Raw genomic sequence first — 18,610 nt, 5'->3', positions numbered from 1 at the left:
TCCCTCTGAAACAATATGGAACTATGCACAATGCCTAGAACAGTATTGAAACTATGCAGAATATCAAGGTGAAAAAATATAATATATCGGAAAATGTCCGTTACACTTGTGCAAGACCGGTGGCGATTATGTCAAAAAATCGCATAAAGTGCTAGTGCTTAAATAATGAAGTCACGTGACCGTGACGAACACGCGTCGGGACGAGAGCTACCGAAAGTAACGCAAATCGAGCTTGATGCTTGTTTATACACTGTTTTAAACATCTCCTTTGTTTGTGAGTACCCTATTGTTTGCTTAAATAAAAATATTTTATGGTCAAAACTACTACACTATGGGGCTTCCTTCCTCCACATCTTTTTAACCCTATATATACGCACCAATTGCTGAGGCACCCCCCACGCTGAATGCTGCTGAGTTACCACTTAAAGGGACCAACACAGCGCAATAGGCAGGATACTGATGCCAGGATCTGGGGACACCACAGCAGGACCTCAAAGGACAAAGAGCGCCAGGGACCTCGAGGATATACATATTATACGCTGTTACCTTACAGCTGTAAGGTAAGGGGACACCCATACCCTGACCACACAGGACCACGAGGGATATATCCACCATCACTACTACCACCACCAATTATATTGTTTTTATTAAATATAGTGCACATGTTATTATTATTTAAACACTAGCACTTTATGCGATTTTTTGACATAATCGCCATCGGTCTTGCACAAGTGTAACGGACATTTTCCGATATATTATATTTTTTCACATTGATATTCTGCATAGTTTCAATACTGTTCTAGGCATTGTGCATAGTTCCATATTGTTTCAGAGGGATTTTGCATTTATTCCCTCAACACTGACACTTTATGTGTTTTATTTTTATTTTGTAATTGCCACTTTCTGCACAGTTGAATGATCAATTTGCTCACTGCTTTATTTATATTGTTTTAACTAATTTTATGGTGTAGAGGAATTTTGCACGGATTATTAGTTTATTTTCTGGCACTGGCACTTTATGCGATTTTGACAGCTACAACAAATCGCATTGGGAATCACTTGTTTTAAATACTTTGATTGTGTGTTTTTTCGTATATATATTCTTGCATCAACACTTGAATTTACCTTTGATGCTATAACGTTATAGTGTTGAGGGTTCCTCACTACCCCCTCATAAAAAAACGCACATTGTTTTATACATATCTTTTGCCTTATGTGACGACATATATATTACCTAACATCTCTATATTATTCTAGTACCTATAGAGCTTACCAGCCTCCAGGCTAAACTTCCTGTCACAGTACAGCGCACCACTACTCTTGTTTTTCCTGCTATGATCTTGCCTTTTTATAGTGACGGGACTGGCTTATCCAAAAGCCCCTTTATTGACCTTTCCAAAGCAGTTGACTTAAATTCAAAGTACAGCTACTAAATTATGGTTACATTAATGTGCCGAGATTGCAAACCTTGAACACACAGGGTTCACCTCCAAGCCATGGTGTAGAACACACAGGGTTCACCTCCAAGCCATGGCGGTAGAACACAGAGGGTTCACCTCCAAGCCATGGTGTAGAACACACAGGGTTCACCTCCAAGCCATGGTGGTAGAACACAGAGGGTTCACCTCCAAGCCATGGTGGTAGAGAACCAGAATATCATCCCCAGTGTATCATTTCCTGTACCTATCTAAACAGTTTATCCAGACCACTCTTTTAATTAATTAACTTCTTTTTTTTTTACCAAGTGCAAATACTGTAATTTAGATGTAATAATATATCCTGTTTTCAGGGTAGAGTATATTGCTTTCTTTTAAAATAAAACATTTTGAAAAGATGGAAATTCCTAAATAATAAAGATCTCATATTTGTTACATATTTTATACATTGAACCATCTGCAAAGGAATGAAAAAGGTGTGAAGAAATCGAGCAGTTATTGTTGCATCCAAACAGAGTAAAAGGATTGTTTATAACTTAGTTGAGACACCCAAGCATCAATTCCAAGAGCTTACACAACGGCAATGCCAAATGGTTCAGAGCATTCCAAATATGAGCAGCAAGATGGAGGCAGTGAATGACAATTTAAATTGCTGCTCCATAGCATTCAGGTCACACACTGACTTAACTAACATGAAACATTGTCAAATATGTCTTGTATTGAAAGAGACAAACGCTGGCAGGTCATTGCTGTCACTTAGCCAAAACAGGGTGAATTACTCTCAGTCTGGGAGTGAGTTATAAGTTAAGTTATAATTTCTTTGAAAGTTGTGCAACACTTTTTTAATTTACAGACTCTTAAGATGATACATACAATGTAACTTAACCACTTGGGTACCGCGCTATTGCCGAATGACGGCATTAGCGCGGACCTAGATTTCCGGGACTACGTCTATTGACGTCGTCCCGGTTACGAGCGGCCTGCGCGCCCCCTGAGGGGCGCGCGCGGCGCGCTCTGTGATCGGCGAGTCCGTGAGACTCGCCTGATCACCGATCCGTGTAAGGGGTCGATCCCGACCCCTTATCACGTGATCAGCTGTCAGCCAATGACAGCTGATCATGTGATAGAACGGAGCCGGTAATCGGCTATTATTCCTCCTCGCGCTGACAGCGCGAGGAGAAAAAAAAAAAGCCGATCACCGGCGGCCGTGATCGGGACATCAGTCCCGATCACGGCCAGCAATGCAAGGCACCACATGCCACCTGCCAGTGCCCACCTGCCTCCCGCAGTGCCATCCTGAAGTATAACTAAAGTAAAAGTAAGTGCCCCCCGTCTGTGCCCATAGTGCCCACAGTGCCACCCACAGTGCCACCCACAGTGCCACCCACAGTGCCACCCCACAGTGCCACCCACAGTGCCACCCACAGTGCCACCCACAGTGCCACCCAATCTGCCTCAAAGGTGCTGCACCCCAGTGCCGCCCATCAGTGCCCAGCAGTGCCGCCCATCAGTGCCCAGCAGTGCCGCCCAGCAGTGCCACCTATCAGAGCCACCTATCAGTGCCACCTATCAGTGCCCATCAGTCCCATCTATCTGTGGTACCTATCAGTGCCCATCCGTGCCACCCATCCGTGCCACTTATCCGTGCCACCCATCCGTGCCATCTTATCTGTGCCCATCTTTGCCCATCAGTGCCGCCTTATCTGTGCCCATCGGTGCCGCCTTATCTGTGCCTATTAGTGCCGCCTTAACTATGCCTATCAGTGCCCACCAGTGCAGCCTATCAGTGCCCACCAATGCAGCCTATCAGTGCCCACCAATGCAGCCCATCAGTGCCCACCAATGCAGCCTATCAGTGCCGCCTTATCAGCGCACTTCAATGAAGGAGAAAAATGACCCGTTTGCTAAATTTTATAACAAACTATTAAAACATGATTTTTTATTTTTTTTTTTGCATCTTTTTTTGTTTGTTTAGCAAAAAATAAAACTCCGAGCTGTAACTAAATACCACCAAAAGAAAGCTCTATTTGTGGGAAAAAAATGATAAAAATTTCATTTGGGTACAGTGTTGTATGCCCGCGCAATTGTCATTTAAAGTGCATCAGCGCTGAAAGCTGAAAATTGGTCTGGGACTGAGGGGGGTTTAAGTGCCCAGTAAGCAAGTGGTTAAAGCATGTGAAGTTATTCAATACACACCTGCACCGTGAAAAACTTTGGGTCACTCCTTTATCCCTTAACCATTTTAGTAAGTGACCTGTTACTCTTGCTCGCTCTTATCTTGTGATGAAGAGCTCTGCCTCAAGGCTCTATTTTGGTTCTGCAGAATTGAGCTATGTACGGACAAAGAAATATGTTTTTGACCTTGTTGACTACTTGTAGTTTAGCCAGGTAGATCATGTAAGGAATATTACATCCTCTGCATATACTATTCCCATAACCTTTACAGCTGTAATAGTGACCTGTTTCTAATGAGTTTTGGCGATGTCTGCGTAGATGGCTGTGCAGAGGATTTATACATATGTACTTAAGTCCCTGTAATAATGATTGTAAACTATTAACCACTTAAGGACCAGGCCTCTTTTTTTTAGATGTGTCGTTTACAGGTTAAAAACATTTTTTTGCTTGAAAATTACTTAGAGCCCCCAAACATTATACATATTTTTTGTAACACCCTAGAGAATAAAATGCCGTTGTTGCAATACTTTCTGTCACACTGTATTTGCGCAGCAGTCTTACAAATGTACTTTTTTTTTTTTTTAAATACACTTTTTTTAATTAACCTCCCTGGCGGTACGATTATTTCGGATTTTAGGTGCTAAAAGCGGTACCATTATTTTGCATGAAAATTTGGCATTTTATATTGTAGTCCTGCAATTCTTAGGAATAACTCACTTAAATCTGTCCAAACCAGAGTCTAGCAGACATCCCGGGTATAATAAAGTTTGAAAAATGAAATCATAAATTATAATATAATAAATAATTATAAATAATTGTACCAAATAATAATATAACAATAATAAAAATTATTCAATAATGTAATCAAATCAAAAACACTGAAATTTGCTCAGTTGCAGAATTGTCACTGTCATTACTTTTCAGTATTTTATGACGGATCTCCCCACAAATCGCTATCGCTCAATTCTGCGAGTGATTCCAATTTATTATCACTGTTCTAGCTGGTCTAAAACCATTTTTGATGTAAAGGAACAGTTTTGGTTGCTATGGACAATCTCCAGTTTCCAGGCATAAAGAACAGTTTTTATTACATAAAACTGCATGCAGGGCAGTGGACAGACCACTAGGGACAAAGGGGATGTGAAATATTTACATACAGCAATGTAATCTGTAAGATTACATTATACTGTATGTTTAATGTTTGTTTCACTTTTTGAATTTGGCGCCGATCTCTGTCCCCATGCGTCGCAACGCTCGCAGGGCACGGAGATCGGCGATGTGATGCATCGAGCGAGACACGGCTCGCTCGTACAGCGAGGAGACAACGCTGGATCCAAGGGAGAAGGTAAGTAAACCTCCTCCTGGATCCAGCGATGCAGTCCCGAGTCTGGCTCGGGGATACCGCTTTTGGTATGAAAATTCCACCCCGAGCCAGACTCGGGAACACCGCCAGGGGGGTTAAAAAATAAGAGTAACGAGTAATAAGAGTAATAGAGTAAAAGAATAGTGTAAATAGAGTAAAAGAAAAATAAGAGTAACGAGGAATAAGCGTTATAACAGTAAAGTTAGCCCAATTTTTTTTCTATATTGTGAAAGATAATGTTACTACAAGTAAATTGATACCCAACATATCCTGCTTCAAAATTGCACCTGCTAGTGGAATGGCGACAAACATTTACCCTTAAAAATCTCCACGGACAACATTTAAAAAAATTCTACAGGTTGCATGTTTTGTGTTACAGAGGAGATCTAGGACTAGGATTAATGCTCTTGCTCTTTCCATCATGGCTATACCTCACATGTGTGGTTTGAACACCGTTTTCATATTCGGGTGCTACTCACATATGCGTTCGCTTATGCACGTGAGCTCAGCGAAATGGGGGGCATTTAAAAAAAATTTTTTTTTTCTTATTTAGTTTACCTTTTATTTTTTATTTTTACACTGTTTAAAAAAAAAAATGGGTCACTTTTATTCCTATTACAAGGAATATAAACATCCCTTGTAATAGAAAAAAAGCATGACATGACCTCTTAAATATGAGATCTGGGGTCAAAAAGACCTCGGATCTCAAATTTACACTAAAATGTAATAAAAAAAACCATGGCCCTTTAAGAGCTATGGGCGGAAGTTACCTTTTGATGTCGCTTCCGCCCTGCAGTGTCATGGAGACGGGTGGGGGCCATCTTCCCCTCACTCATCTCCATGCACAGCTTCCAAGAGGACCAGATCACCTCCGCCGCTGCCGATGGCTCCAGTAAGCGTCAGAGGGCATTGGATCATGTGGGAGGGGGGCCCCTTTTCCACTGCTGATAAAAGTGATCTTGCAGCGAATCTGCCACAGAGACTACTTTTATCTTGTACCGGACCACTGGCCGAACACAGAGATGCCAGGGTTATGGCAGCTAACTGCTGTCGTAACAACGATATCCATCCTCAAAGTGAGGACGTACATCTGTGTGCGGTGGGCCGGAAGTGGTTAATGACCAGGTGTTGGGACATATGTTAGACTGTGGTTTACTCCGTCTATCAAAGCAGGGACAGTACTGAGCTTCTTTAAGTGAAACTCTGCCAGCTCATGCTCACTAAATTATTTAGATATTCTACAAATCACTTTTTTTTTTTTAAATGTATATTTATTGAAAAAAAAGATTTTTGTACAGCAGATAAATTTGTACAACCAATGTAGACATTCAAGATTGACAGTGCAACAGTAACAGGAAAAAACCGCCGCAGGCGGAATACAGCATGTTAACCTCTTGATACATCACATTAAAGGGTAAGGAGGGAAGGACACACCACAGGACCGCTGAGTGAGATACATGAATAAACCCAGAGTTGTATATGTGGGGGTGGACGTAAGGTCAAGGTCCCGAGAGCAAGCCTGAGGCAAACATTCCCGAACGTAAATAGCCTCAAGCTAGGATGTTGCCTCAGGGTTGAACGCGGAACTATCCCATCTGTCCCATACTTTAGAAAACTTGGGTAGGGAGTCTTGTACTAGCGCAGTCATATGTTCCATCCTGCGGATATACGCAATTGCGGAAATTAGCTGTGGATGAGATGGGGGGGAAGGGGACAACCAAAGAGCAGGAATCACTCTCTTAGCAGCCAAGAGGATATAAGCTGTCAGTTTCTTGGCGTGCTTAGATAGCGCCGCAATAGGCAAGCCTAACAAGTAATGTCTAGGGTCTAACGGAGCATCTATCCCCAAAACAGCTTGGAGCAGAGAACGGACCATAGACCAAAAAGGTACAATCAAAGGGCAGCTCCAGAAGATATGAAAATGGGTGCCCTCATGTCGTAAGCACCTCCAACACAGCTTAGATACAGTGTGATCGTATTTATGTAGCATTTCAGGGGTTTTGTACCAGAACATTAGTATCTTATATGCTGTCTCTCTCTGCTCCACGCATCTAGAAACCTTAGAAGTAGAAGTCCAGATATCCTGCCATTGAGAAATAGTTAAGGGAGTTGGTAAAATTGCGGCCCATCTCCTCATATAGAGATGCGTTTCCGCAGTGGGCGAGGTTGAATTGTGAAGGATACTGTAAATAGAGGATATAAGTCCTTTCTGACAGGGACCATGGAAGCACAAAGTTTCAAAGGTGCTAGGGTTTGTCAAAGTCAGGTCAGGAGATCTGGAATGAAAATAATGTTTAAATTGAAGGTATGAAAAGAGGAGTCTATCCGGAATGTCATACTTATCCTGAAGCTCTGGGAAGGATAGGAATTTGCGAGACACTGGGTGTACCAGGTGGCGTAATTGGAAGATGCCTGACCTGTACCAAGGAAACATATTCTTCACAGAGAGGCTATCAGGCACGTCTGGATTAAAAATGACATTCAACAGGGGTGAGCATGGAGAAGAGAGAGAGAACCTCTTGTGACATTTCTTCCATATGGACAAAGTGAAAAGCATCGGCCCAAGGCTTAGACGTCTAAGCTGAGCCATAGAGGAGGTCAAATCGGACCACAGCATGGCACAGGGATGAACAGGAGTAACAACACTCATTTCCAGCTCCGACCATCTACTGGTAGCAAAATACGAGGACCAGGAGATAGCCGCCAGAAGATGCGCTGCATAATAATACCTCACTATATCTGGGGCTCCCAACCCACCTTGAGACCGTGGAGCAAAAACCACTGTTTGGGCTATCCTATGTAGCTTATTTCCCCATATAAATTTAGCGAAGGCCCGCTGAATGTTCCTAAGTTGAGGCATGGAGATAGCAACTGGTAACGTTTCAAAAAGATATAAAAACTTAGGGAGTATGGCCATTTTTAATACATTAATTCTGCCCAAGAGAGATAGGGGGCACGACGTCCAACTCCTGAGTAGGCTATGCGTTTCCGCAATTAGAGATACATAATTAGCTTCATAGAGGGTGGTGTACCGGGCAGTCAAGTTAATGCCAAGGTATTTAAGGGAAACGGGGCACCAATGATAGGGGTATGTAAGTTTCAAAGAGGCTAGAAGTGGGGGAGAGATATGAATAGGGAGCGCTTCGGTTTTAGTAGTATTAACCCTATAACCCGAGAGGCTGCTGAACGTGTCTAGAAGAGTGTGAAGTTTGGGAAGGGAGACTTGAGGTTTCGTCAGAGTGAGGAGTATGTCGTCTGCAAAAAGAGATAACTTGTATTCTTTCAATCTGAGCGAAACTCCGCTTATGTCTGAGTTCTCCCGTATAGCTGCAGCTAAAGGTTCCAGGCACAGTATAAACAACAAGGGGGAGAGGGGACAACCCTGTCTGGTACCATTACTATGAGTAAAGAGTGGAGACCTGTAAGATGCCAGTTGGACTTGGGATGTGGGAAGTGAGTATAAGGCTTGCAGGGCCGACAGGAAAGAACCAGAAAAGCCAAAACGCTGGAGTGTAGCAAACATGTATGGCCATCCCAACCTGTCAAAGGCTTTTTGTGCATCTAAACTCAAAACAATGGCCGGGCAAGATGTCTTATCGAGCAAGTCTATAAGATCGATGTTGCGTCTAGTATTCGCTCCAGCTCGTCTACCCAGTACAAATCCCACCTGGTCATTATGAACCAGGGCGGGAATCATTAAGGAAAGCCTATTTGCTAAGATTTTAGTGAAAATTTTATAATCAGAGTTTAGTAAGGCTATGGGTCTGTAGTTATCTGGTAAGGTAGGGGATTTACCCGGTTTCGGGATAACAGTAATATGTGCATGGAGGAACTGAGAATGCGGTACAGTGCCCTTCTGTAGGGAGGTAAAGAGATTAAGCAAATGAGGACTCAGTGTCGGGAGAAAAGTCTTATAATAAATGTAGGGGAGCCCATCAGGACCCGGGGACTTATGGGACGGGAGGTTCTTTACAACCGCAGCCAATTCTTCTGGCGTGACGGGTGCATTCAGGGTAGCTACTTGTGAGGATGACAACACTGGCAGCTTCAAGGGAGCACAGAAATCATTAAAGCTGTCCTGGGAGAACACGTGGTTGGGATCTGAAGCTAGGCAATTATATAACTTCTGGTAGAAAGCACCAAATACTTTAGACATCTTCAAGGGGCAGTAAGTCGGAGTACCGTCTGACTGTAGCAAAAGATCGGGGTAGGAATGAAATGGACGGGGTTTTAGCTTGTTCACCAACATCCTATGAGGCTTGTTGGCAAACTCATAAAACCTCTGCTTCGCCCAGAGTAGAGCTTTAGAACATTTATGCATATCTAAAGATTTCAACCGTTCACGTAGAGAGGTCACTGTGCGAAGCCGTGGCACCGATGGGGAAGACACCAGCAGAGCTTCAGCTTTCAGCAGTTGCGAAAGAATGTCCAGTCTCTGCGCAGCTGAGTCTCGCTTGAGGCGGGAGCCAGCCGAAATACACAAACCTCTGAAAAAGGCCTTGTGGGCCTCCCAAAGGGTGGACACGTCCCGCACAGACCCTTCGTTAATTTGAAAAAATTCGGTAAGACTCTGTGACAAATGAGTTTCGGTGGACGGATCGCGGAGGAGAAACTCATTGAATCTCCAGTGGCAGGTCCTGGGTGTGGAGAGGGTGAGGGCGAGGTCAAGCTGGACCGATGCATGATCGGACCAAGTTATGGGGTTCAACTCTGAGGCTACTGCTGACATTAGAAGAGGTGCCGTAACAAAGATGTAGTCCAATCTGGAGTACATCTTGTGTGGGGGGGAATAGAAGGAAAACTGCCGGTGCGTAGGGTGTTTAATCCTCCAAATATCTAATAAGTTATGAGATCTAATGAGCTTGCGAAACGCAGTAGATTGACGCTCCGTTTTGGAGGAGGGGTTGTCTGAAAACAGGGTCTGTCTATCCTTCCTAGCAGACATGGCCATATTAAAGTCCCCACCAATGATCATGAATGGTTGGGCAAATGCGCCCAGGTTGTCCAAGACCTTAGTAAGGAATTGAAGCTGGCCAGAGTTGGGAGCATAAACATTAATAATTGAAAGAGAGCGAGATAAGTAGTCGCAGTCCAGAAGAATATATCTACCCTGCGGGTCGAGAAATGAAGACTTAACCCGTAGCGGGCATGTCTTTTTAATCAGTATCGCCACTCCAGCCTTACCAGAGGGGTCAGAGGCCATAAAAGAGACCGGGAAGTGTTTAGCTGCAAATTTAAGAGATCCCCCTGGGCGAAAATGAGTCTCCTGGACCAAGACCACATCTACGTTTGAGGATTTGAACTCCTTCAAAGCTAACCAGCGCTTATGGATCGAGTTCAAGCCCTTAACATTGTAAGTGAGCACCCTCAAAGCCATGATAGAAAAAACAGTGGAAGCTTAAAGTACCCATAAAACACATGTAAAAAACTGATATAACCATACAAACCAAGAAGATATCGGGACCCGTGGTGTGTCCTAGGAATGAAAAGCAAGTGAAAGCATATAATAACAATGCATCCATATAGCGTAAAAAAGAGCATCAAATTCACACAAAAAGTGAAAAAAAGGCCAAAAAAAAGGCCTAAAAAAGAGAAAAAAACATTAATAGTAGAAAAAAGGCCTGGGGGGTAAAAACCACCCAGGAGTCCACAGCCGTAGCCGCGGAACAAGAGGAGGCACATCAGGGGTTCCAGCTCATCTGGAGAGACCCCGCCACCTTCCAGCAAAAGTTACAGGGAATATGCACAGTGTACTGTAGTCCCAACAACCAACAACAGGGGCAGTAGAAAAAAAAAAAAAAAAATATAACCTGTAACTAAAATTGCAAACACCCCTAAGTAAGGAGAAAACATGGTGAGATAGGGGCCAAGGCCTAGGTCAGCCAAATAACACATATGGAAGTCACCATCAAGGGGGGAGTCTAGGGTGTAGGTTACGCTGAGGAGTAGAAAAGGGCTTCTGCGACTTCTGACGTGCAGGGGTCCAGATCCGAGCAGGAACGGAGGAGGGTCTAGGTGTCGTCGGAAGCGGCATGGGATCCTCGTCTGGTAGTGGTGGTAGACCCAGGTTGCGTATGAAAGCTTCACTTTCCTGAAGATCTCTCATGGAGTATTGAGTCCCATCTTTAGTGGCTGAAAGACGGAAGGGGAATCCCCAGCGATACGGGAACTGATGGTTCTGCAGATGTGCAGTCACAGGGCGAAAACTACGACGTTTGGCAAGCGTGATAGGGGATAAGTCACTAAAAATTTGTATCTTGGCCCCCTTAAACTCCAAGCGGGATTTGTTCCGGGTGGCCATGGTCAAAGCTTCTTTGCTGTCGTAGTAGTGAAAGCGTACGATAATGTCTCTTGGGTTGGCCCCGGCAGGGGGCTTTGGGGCTAAGGATCTGTGAGCCCTATCCAATCTCCAGTCTATGTCCGGGATTTTAGGGGCGACAACATTAAAGAGACTGAGTAGGTATGGTTTGATCTCTCCCTCACTGACGGCCTCAGGGACGCCTCTAATACGGAGGTTTTGGCGACGTTCCCTATTCTCTAGGTCTTCCTGTTGGGATTGGAGCTGGGAGACAGATTGCTTCAGACCGGCATTGTCTTCTTCTAAAGCGTGAACATACTGTAGTAGGTCATCGAATTTGGTTTCCAGTACATCAGTCCGTTCTCCAATTTGAGCAAGCTCCCCCCGTAATTCATGGGCCAGTTTACCCATTTCCTTAGAAACATTGCTCGTTAGATCTTGCAGGAGAGCTCGCAATTTATCATCAAGTACGTCAACTGTGACCGGGGCGGACATCGTAATGGAGTGGCTATGCGACTGGGAGCTTGGAACGTCGTGCGCCGACACTTGGGAGGCCACTTGTGCATATGTAAAAGAACCTGGAGAAGGAGCTGGGGAGGCTTGCCTGCTCAGAAATCTATCCAGAGTCTGTGAGGGCCGCAGATCCGGGGACAAAGACTGAGGAAGGTGTTTCGGCCCGTATTTCACCATGAGGCGTTGGGACTAGGCATATATTCAGTTACATGGGGTGCTTCCCATAGAGAAGTAGCGACTGCGAGTTGCACAGGAGCATTGGAAGGCGGCTAGGGCCCACGGAGAACGATCACATGTTTGTCAAACAGGGGGGGCCCGAGATGTGACCCCAAAATAGTGCGTCGTCGATCAGAGAACACAGACCAACTGGGAGGGGGGCCGATGCTGGAGAGCAGGCTGCAGCACTCTCTAACAAACAGGGGTGGGAAGTCCAGATACCACTGCACCACTAGGCTGTATGAGGAAACAAGGCAGGGCAAAAAAGAAACCAGAGCAGGCAGCAGGCAGGTGTAGGCCTCAGATGGTAAGAGGAGGAGATGATGGGTGGACCAAGATGGCCACTGACCAGGCCTAGTGCAGTTGCAGGGCAAGAGGGTACGGCTGACGAGGGCAAACAGTCACTCAGGGGGAGGCAGGCTCTGTTGAGGCAGGGGTTAATGCCTTTGCAGGGGGATGCAGCAAGCCAGTTACAGGAGAGGGAGAGCAGCTATGCTGCGGAAGGCCGTGGGTGTAGCAAGATGGCCGCCGGAGCTCACCTCTCCAGTGAAATCCCAGGCATCTCCCCCAAGATCCAGATAACAGCCAGCGGGACTCCGGTGTAGGTGGAGGACGCTTCGGGGGTCCGCGATGTGCCGTCCGGAGGTCCCGGCCGAGATGGGACTCAGGATCCGCCGTCTGGAGGCTCTGCAGAGCGGTATAGGCCGCAAGATGGCGGCGGTGTCCGGCCTGGTGCGCTGCCCGCGGCCGCGGGAGCGGTTATAGCCGCAAATCTGCCCCAAATAATGGCTCCGTCCGGAGCGTGGAGGGCCCCCCGGCAGGATGGATGGGTCGGTAGGCAGCAAAGCCGTGCGGCAGGCGAGGATGGGCACGGATACCGTTGGGCCTCGGCGGAGCTCCACACGGGTACGTCTATCTCGATCGGCTTCCGGCCACGCCCCCCTACAAATCACTTTAAAATCACTTTAAAACAAACCCTCACCCATTTCTGTATCTATAAGCATTGTGAAGAAATGAATATTCAAAGTTGCTATGATTAACCAACGGTGATGTTGTGAAATGCGTCAGTTGTTTTACCCTGCTTCTGCTGTTACATGAACTTTAACTATCTGCTACAATAAAGGCTTATATTGGAGTGCGGCTGTCCAGATTCCTTTTCCTCACTAATATTCAAAGTTCACAACACAAGCTGTGGGTTTTCCTATGGGAACAGAATCTTGACAAACTGTCAGCCCACGATTGTAAATATCCAAAAGGTCTTTCTAAGCCAGTGATTCTCAACCACTGGGTAAAAGCCTTCCTCCTCCTGTCTGCCTTGGCTGCTACTGCTGTCACACCAGGGTTAGACTGACCCACTGGAGGACTCAACAGGTGCTAATACATTTAACACTACCCCCTCCCCCCAGACTGGCACTTGCATTGCATACTAGCACATTATGAAATACTTACCTTAGAATGAAGCCCTCTAGCGCTACGCTGTCACTGCTGACAGGGCTTCCATCTTCCCCTATTCTTCCTTCCAGGTTGCGGGCTCCAGCTGTATGAATGGCTAGAGCCACTAGCTAGAGCCACAATGACATCACCCTGGGCTCCAGCACAGAGCTTTGAAGGTCTGGCACAATATGCCAGATCTTCAGGATGCATGCGATGGAGCAGTCACTGGATGCATCCACTGTGAATATATGATTGATGCACGTTTAGGAGATATTCATTTTATCTACCGGAAAGCCTTATTATAGACTTACCTGTAGGTAAAAACCAAAAAGTGGACTTTAAGAGGGGATATGTTTGCAATATTTCGAAGGTTACAATAGTATTGGGCGGAAACTGTTTGATCCAAGGTCTTACAAGAAGACAAAGTGAGGGAGATTTACTAAAACTGGTGCACACAGAATCTAGTGCAGCCGTGCATAGTAACCAAGCAGTTTCTATCTTGTGCTTGTTCAAATAAGCTTTCACAATAAAACCTATAAGCTGATCGGTTACTATGCACAGCTGCACCTGACTCTGTGTGCACCAATTCTGGTAAATCTCCCCCATAGTCATACAAGGAAGTTGGATGAAAAGTGGTTCAATCGTAAACTGAGTAAGGGGTTCTCTACTTTTATAGCGTTAGGATGTGGAACACCCATCCACAGTTAGTGGTATCAGTGGAGAGTGTTAATCAACAAATTGTTAGATGTGTTTCTTAATGAACACAATATACACAGATACAGAAATTGGTAGTGACACTCACACTGGACCTATGTCTTTATTCAACTATACCAACTGTGTATATGTAATTATGGATTGAGGACAATGTAGATTGTCACACAGGAGTTGTTATATGTACTTTAACTAGTTACCGACTGCTTGCCGCAGTTGTACTGTGGCAAGTTGGCCCACCTTCGTGAATTACCGTTATTGTACATCAGGCACGTACATGGCCATTTGTGGGCATGCACCCATTTACGAGCACGGGAGCCAACCAGCAGGCTGGCAGAGACAGGCAGGATGGGGATCTGTCAATGTAAATAAACAGATCCCTGTTCTGTAAGGGGGAGAGAGACAGATAGTCTGTTCCTAGTGATTAGGAACAGTGATCTCTCTCCTCCTCCAGTCAGGCCAGTCTCGATACAGTTAGCAACAGATCCCAGGGAACACATTTAACCCCTTGATCGCCCCCTAGTGTTAATCCCTTCCCTGCCAGTGACATGTATACAGTAATCAGGGGCTAATTTTAGCTCCGATCGCTGTATAAATGTCACTGGTCCCAAAAAAGATCTGTCCACCGAAATGTCGCAGTTCTGCTAAAAATCACAGATCACCACCATTACTAGTAAAAAAAATAATAATAAAAATGCCATAAATCTATTCCCTATTTTGTAGATGTTATAACGTTTGCGCAAACCAATCAATATATACGCTTATTGTGATTTTCTTTACCAAAAATATGTAGCAGAATACATATATATACAAATACATATCTAAACTGAGGAAGAAATGCATTTTTTTACATTTTTGGGGATATTTATTATAGCAAAAAGTAAAAAATATACAGTATATTTTTTTTCTAATTTTGTTCACTTTTTTGTTTATAACGCAAAAAATAAAAACTGCAGAGGTGATCAAATACCACCAAAAGAAAGCTCTATTTGTGGGAAAAAACGGACATGCATTTTGTTTGGGTACAACATTGCACAACCACGCAATTGTCAGTTAAAGAGGTGCAGTGTCATATTGCAAAAAATGGCCTGGTCATTAAGAGGCCGGGCCATTAACTGGTTAAGAAAAAAATCAAATATGGAAAATAATTAGGATAAGCTAATTATACCTGAGAATGTGTAATCAAGGTTGCTTGCCCTATATACTGTATACTGAATGAACTGTGAACTATTCTATTTGAAGAAACATTGCAATGCAATAGACTCTATTTCAATTCAGTTTTATGTCACATTGATTTTTAGTTTTAACTTTTTTTATTATTCTGCTTTTCACTTTCCTTTTAGTATAAGGGAGACTGTATAATGTGTATTATTTCAGATTCTACACAACACTAATATCAGAGTCCAAAAAAGCCAACATTCAAATTAGATATGATCTTTGAAAATAGATGCATTGGGGTTAATTTACTAAAACTGGATAGTGAAAAATCTGGTGCAGCTCTGCATAGAAACCAATCAGCTTCCAGTTTATTTTTATTTTTTGTCAAAGCTTAATTGAACAAGCTGATGTTGGAAGCTGATTGGCTACCGTGCACAGCTGCACTAGATTTTGCACTCTCCAGTTTTAGTAAATCAACCCTAATCAGCACAGAGAGGAGGGAGTGCCAACAACGGATGGGCCATTGAAGACTATGGGTGATGTCAGCCATGTTAGCCATTGTCAGAGTGCTCTCTCCTGTCCCCTGCAGCTCCAGCTGACTGACACAGGTAAGAGATCACATGACCGGACTGAAGGGGTCTTAAAATAGGTAGGTATATAAATCTTTTTTTTTTAGTTAGCATAGGTGTTAGAATGGTGGAGGGGGAAGTTTTAAGGCTAGTTAGGTATAACCTGGAATTTCTACTCAATCTTTGGCTTTTTCCCTACTAACTAAAAATCTAAGTGAACCCATTTTCTTTGACCACCAATGTAAAGGGCTACCTCAACCACTGACTACCAAATGATTGTAAGAGTTATTTTGAGATAAAACGGTTGAGGAAAGTTGCTGTATTATAGTTTGTTAACTAAACAGAGGAACTATTAAAATAATAAACATTAAAACATCCTGCATACACTATATAGTACATATCAAAAACACAGTAATGGCTGAATGCACTGTCTTTCAGCCAGTGTGTTTTTTGCCTAAAATATGTCTTCTGGCTGATTAGCTGCTGAGCTTTAAATGATTATTGCTTTTCATAGGTGTTCTCTGCTCTGCATGACAGAGGAGAAAAAGGTGCAGTATTCCATTTCAGATATACTTTCAGAAAATCATCTTCTCTGAGTTATTTATGCAGCTGAAAACAGAAGTAACAGAAAATGCAAAATTTTTTAACAAATCTTGTATGGTCACTGCAAAACTATCCCTTTCTTCTGCCTGCACATTTTTATCGCTATAAAAAAAAACAAATAAAAACAGATTTTGGAGTCCCTAATAAATTCTGGAAAATAGATTTTCGGTGTTTACAAATTAATATAATATATATTAAGGCACTCATGTAGCACTGTCAATTTATGCAGCGCTTTACATATACATTCATATTGTTCGCTACCATCAAGGAGCTTACAATCTAAGGTCCCTAACTCACATTCATATACTAGGGCTAATTTAGACAGAAGCCAATTGACCTACCAGCATGCCTTTGGAGTGTAGGAGGAAACTGGAGTACCTGGAGGAAACCTATGCAGGCACAGGGAGAACATGCAAATTCCAGGCAGGTAGTGTTGTGGTTGGGATTCGAACCAGCAATCCTTTTTACTGCTAGGTGAGAGTACACCACTGTGCCGCCCGCTGTATATCCAATTTTTTTTGCTAGAAATTTACTTAGAACCCCCAAACTATATATATATTTATTTTATTTTTTCAGACACCCTAGAGGATAAAATGGCGGTCATTGAAATAGTTTATGTCACACCGTATTTGGGCAGTGGTCTTATAAGCACAATATTTTGGGAAAAAAATAAGATAACAGTAAAGTAAGCCCAATTTTTTTTATATTGTTAACCACTTCCCACCCGGCCAATGCATATATACGGCCGGGTGGGAGCCGTCTACTCCTGATAGGACGTTCAGGAACGTCATTCAGGAGTAGCGGGATCGCGCGCCCGCGCAGCGGCGCGATCCCGATGTGCTCGTGTCACCCGGACACGGCACATCTCAGATCGGCAGGAGGGCTCTGTGATTGGCCCTCCTGATCACATGACGGCCGTGTCCAATCACGGCTGTCATGTGATGTAAACAAACAGCCGGTTGCTAGGCAATCGGCTCTCCTCTCCTCACACGGAAGTCACCGCTGAGGAGAGGAGAGCAGAACGCTGCAGCCGGCTGATGATCAGTGAGTATGGGCTGCTTTTTACAGCTTTTTACTCACTGATCATCAGTGTAGTGTAAACACACAACACACAACACAGTCCCCACATATGTCCCCAAAACACACATGTCCCCAAAACATACATGTCCCCAAATAATAAAAACACATGTCCCTAATAATAAAAACATGTCCCCCACATATGTCCCACTAAAATCACATGTCCCAATGATTATCTGCACACATATGTACGTGATCACCTGCACACATATGTACATGATCATTTGCGTACATATGTCCGTGATCACACAAACCAATTATTATACACTTAACGGAATTTTTTTTACCAAAAACATGTAGCAGAATACATTTTGGCTTAAATTTATGACAAAATTTGATTTTATTGGATTTCTTTTCAAATAGAAAAAAGAAAATATTGTTTTTTTTCCAAATTTCCGCTATTTTTGCGCTTATATCGCAAAAAAAAAAAAAAACGGAGTCGTGAATAAATAACACCAAAATAAAGCTCTATTTGTGCGAACAAAATGATAACAATTTCATTTGGGTACAGTGTAGCATGACCGCGCAATTGTCACTGAAAGCGCTAGAGCGCTGAAAGCTGAAAATTGGGCTGGGAAGGAAGGGGGTGAAAGTGCCCTGTATTGTAGTGGTTAAAGATAATGTTATGCAGGAGTAAACTGATACCCAACATGTCATGCTTCAAAACTGTGCCCGCTCGTGGAATGGCGACAAACGTTTACCCTTAAAAATCTCCATAGGCGACCTTTAAAAATTTCTACAGGTTATCAGTTTTGAGTTGTGGGAACAAAGGGGCACCAGACTGAGTGCAGTACTATAAATCATATATTTAATAAAAACATGTAACAAGTAAACAAGTTAACATACAACCATGGAATTTTTATATGTATACCTATATTCCAGTTGCTATATAATTTTATGTTATCACCATATCTAGCGCCGCTGTTCACCCCTGTTTTTATCAGTTTGGAGTTACAAAAGAGGTCTAGGGCTAGAATTATTACTCTCGCTCTAGTGATCGTGACAATACCTCACATGTGGGGTTTTCATTTGTATGTGTTCGCTTCTGCACGCAAGC

At 43.6% G+C, this 18,610-nt stretch overlaps 1 protein-coding gene across 5 annotated transcripts in view; it reads right to left on the bottom strand.

Annotated features, from left to right (window-relative positions):
• The window catches only part of DMD (dystrophin), a 3,436,004-nt gene that overhangs the window by 1,015,318 nt on the left and 2,402,076 nt on the right, over positions 1-18,610 (bottom strand). The gene's annotated exons all lie outside the window — the stretch shown is intronic.

The sequence above is a fragment of the Lithobates pipiens genome, unplaced genomic scaffold, assembly GCF_037356315.1.
Source record: "Lithobates pipiens isolate NorthernLeopardFrog02 unplaced genomic scaffold, aLitPip1_a1.2 Scaffold_16, whole genome shotgun sequence".
Classification (NCBI taxonomy): domain Eukaryota; kingdom Metazoa; phylum Chordata; class Amphibia; order Anura; family Ranidae; genus Lithobates; species Lithobates pipiens.
Note: the sequence above shows the minus strand (reverse complement) of the source record. Positions and strands in the feature narration are given on the sequence as shown.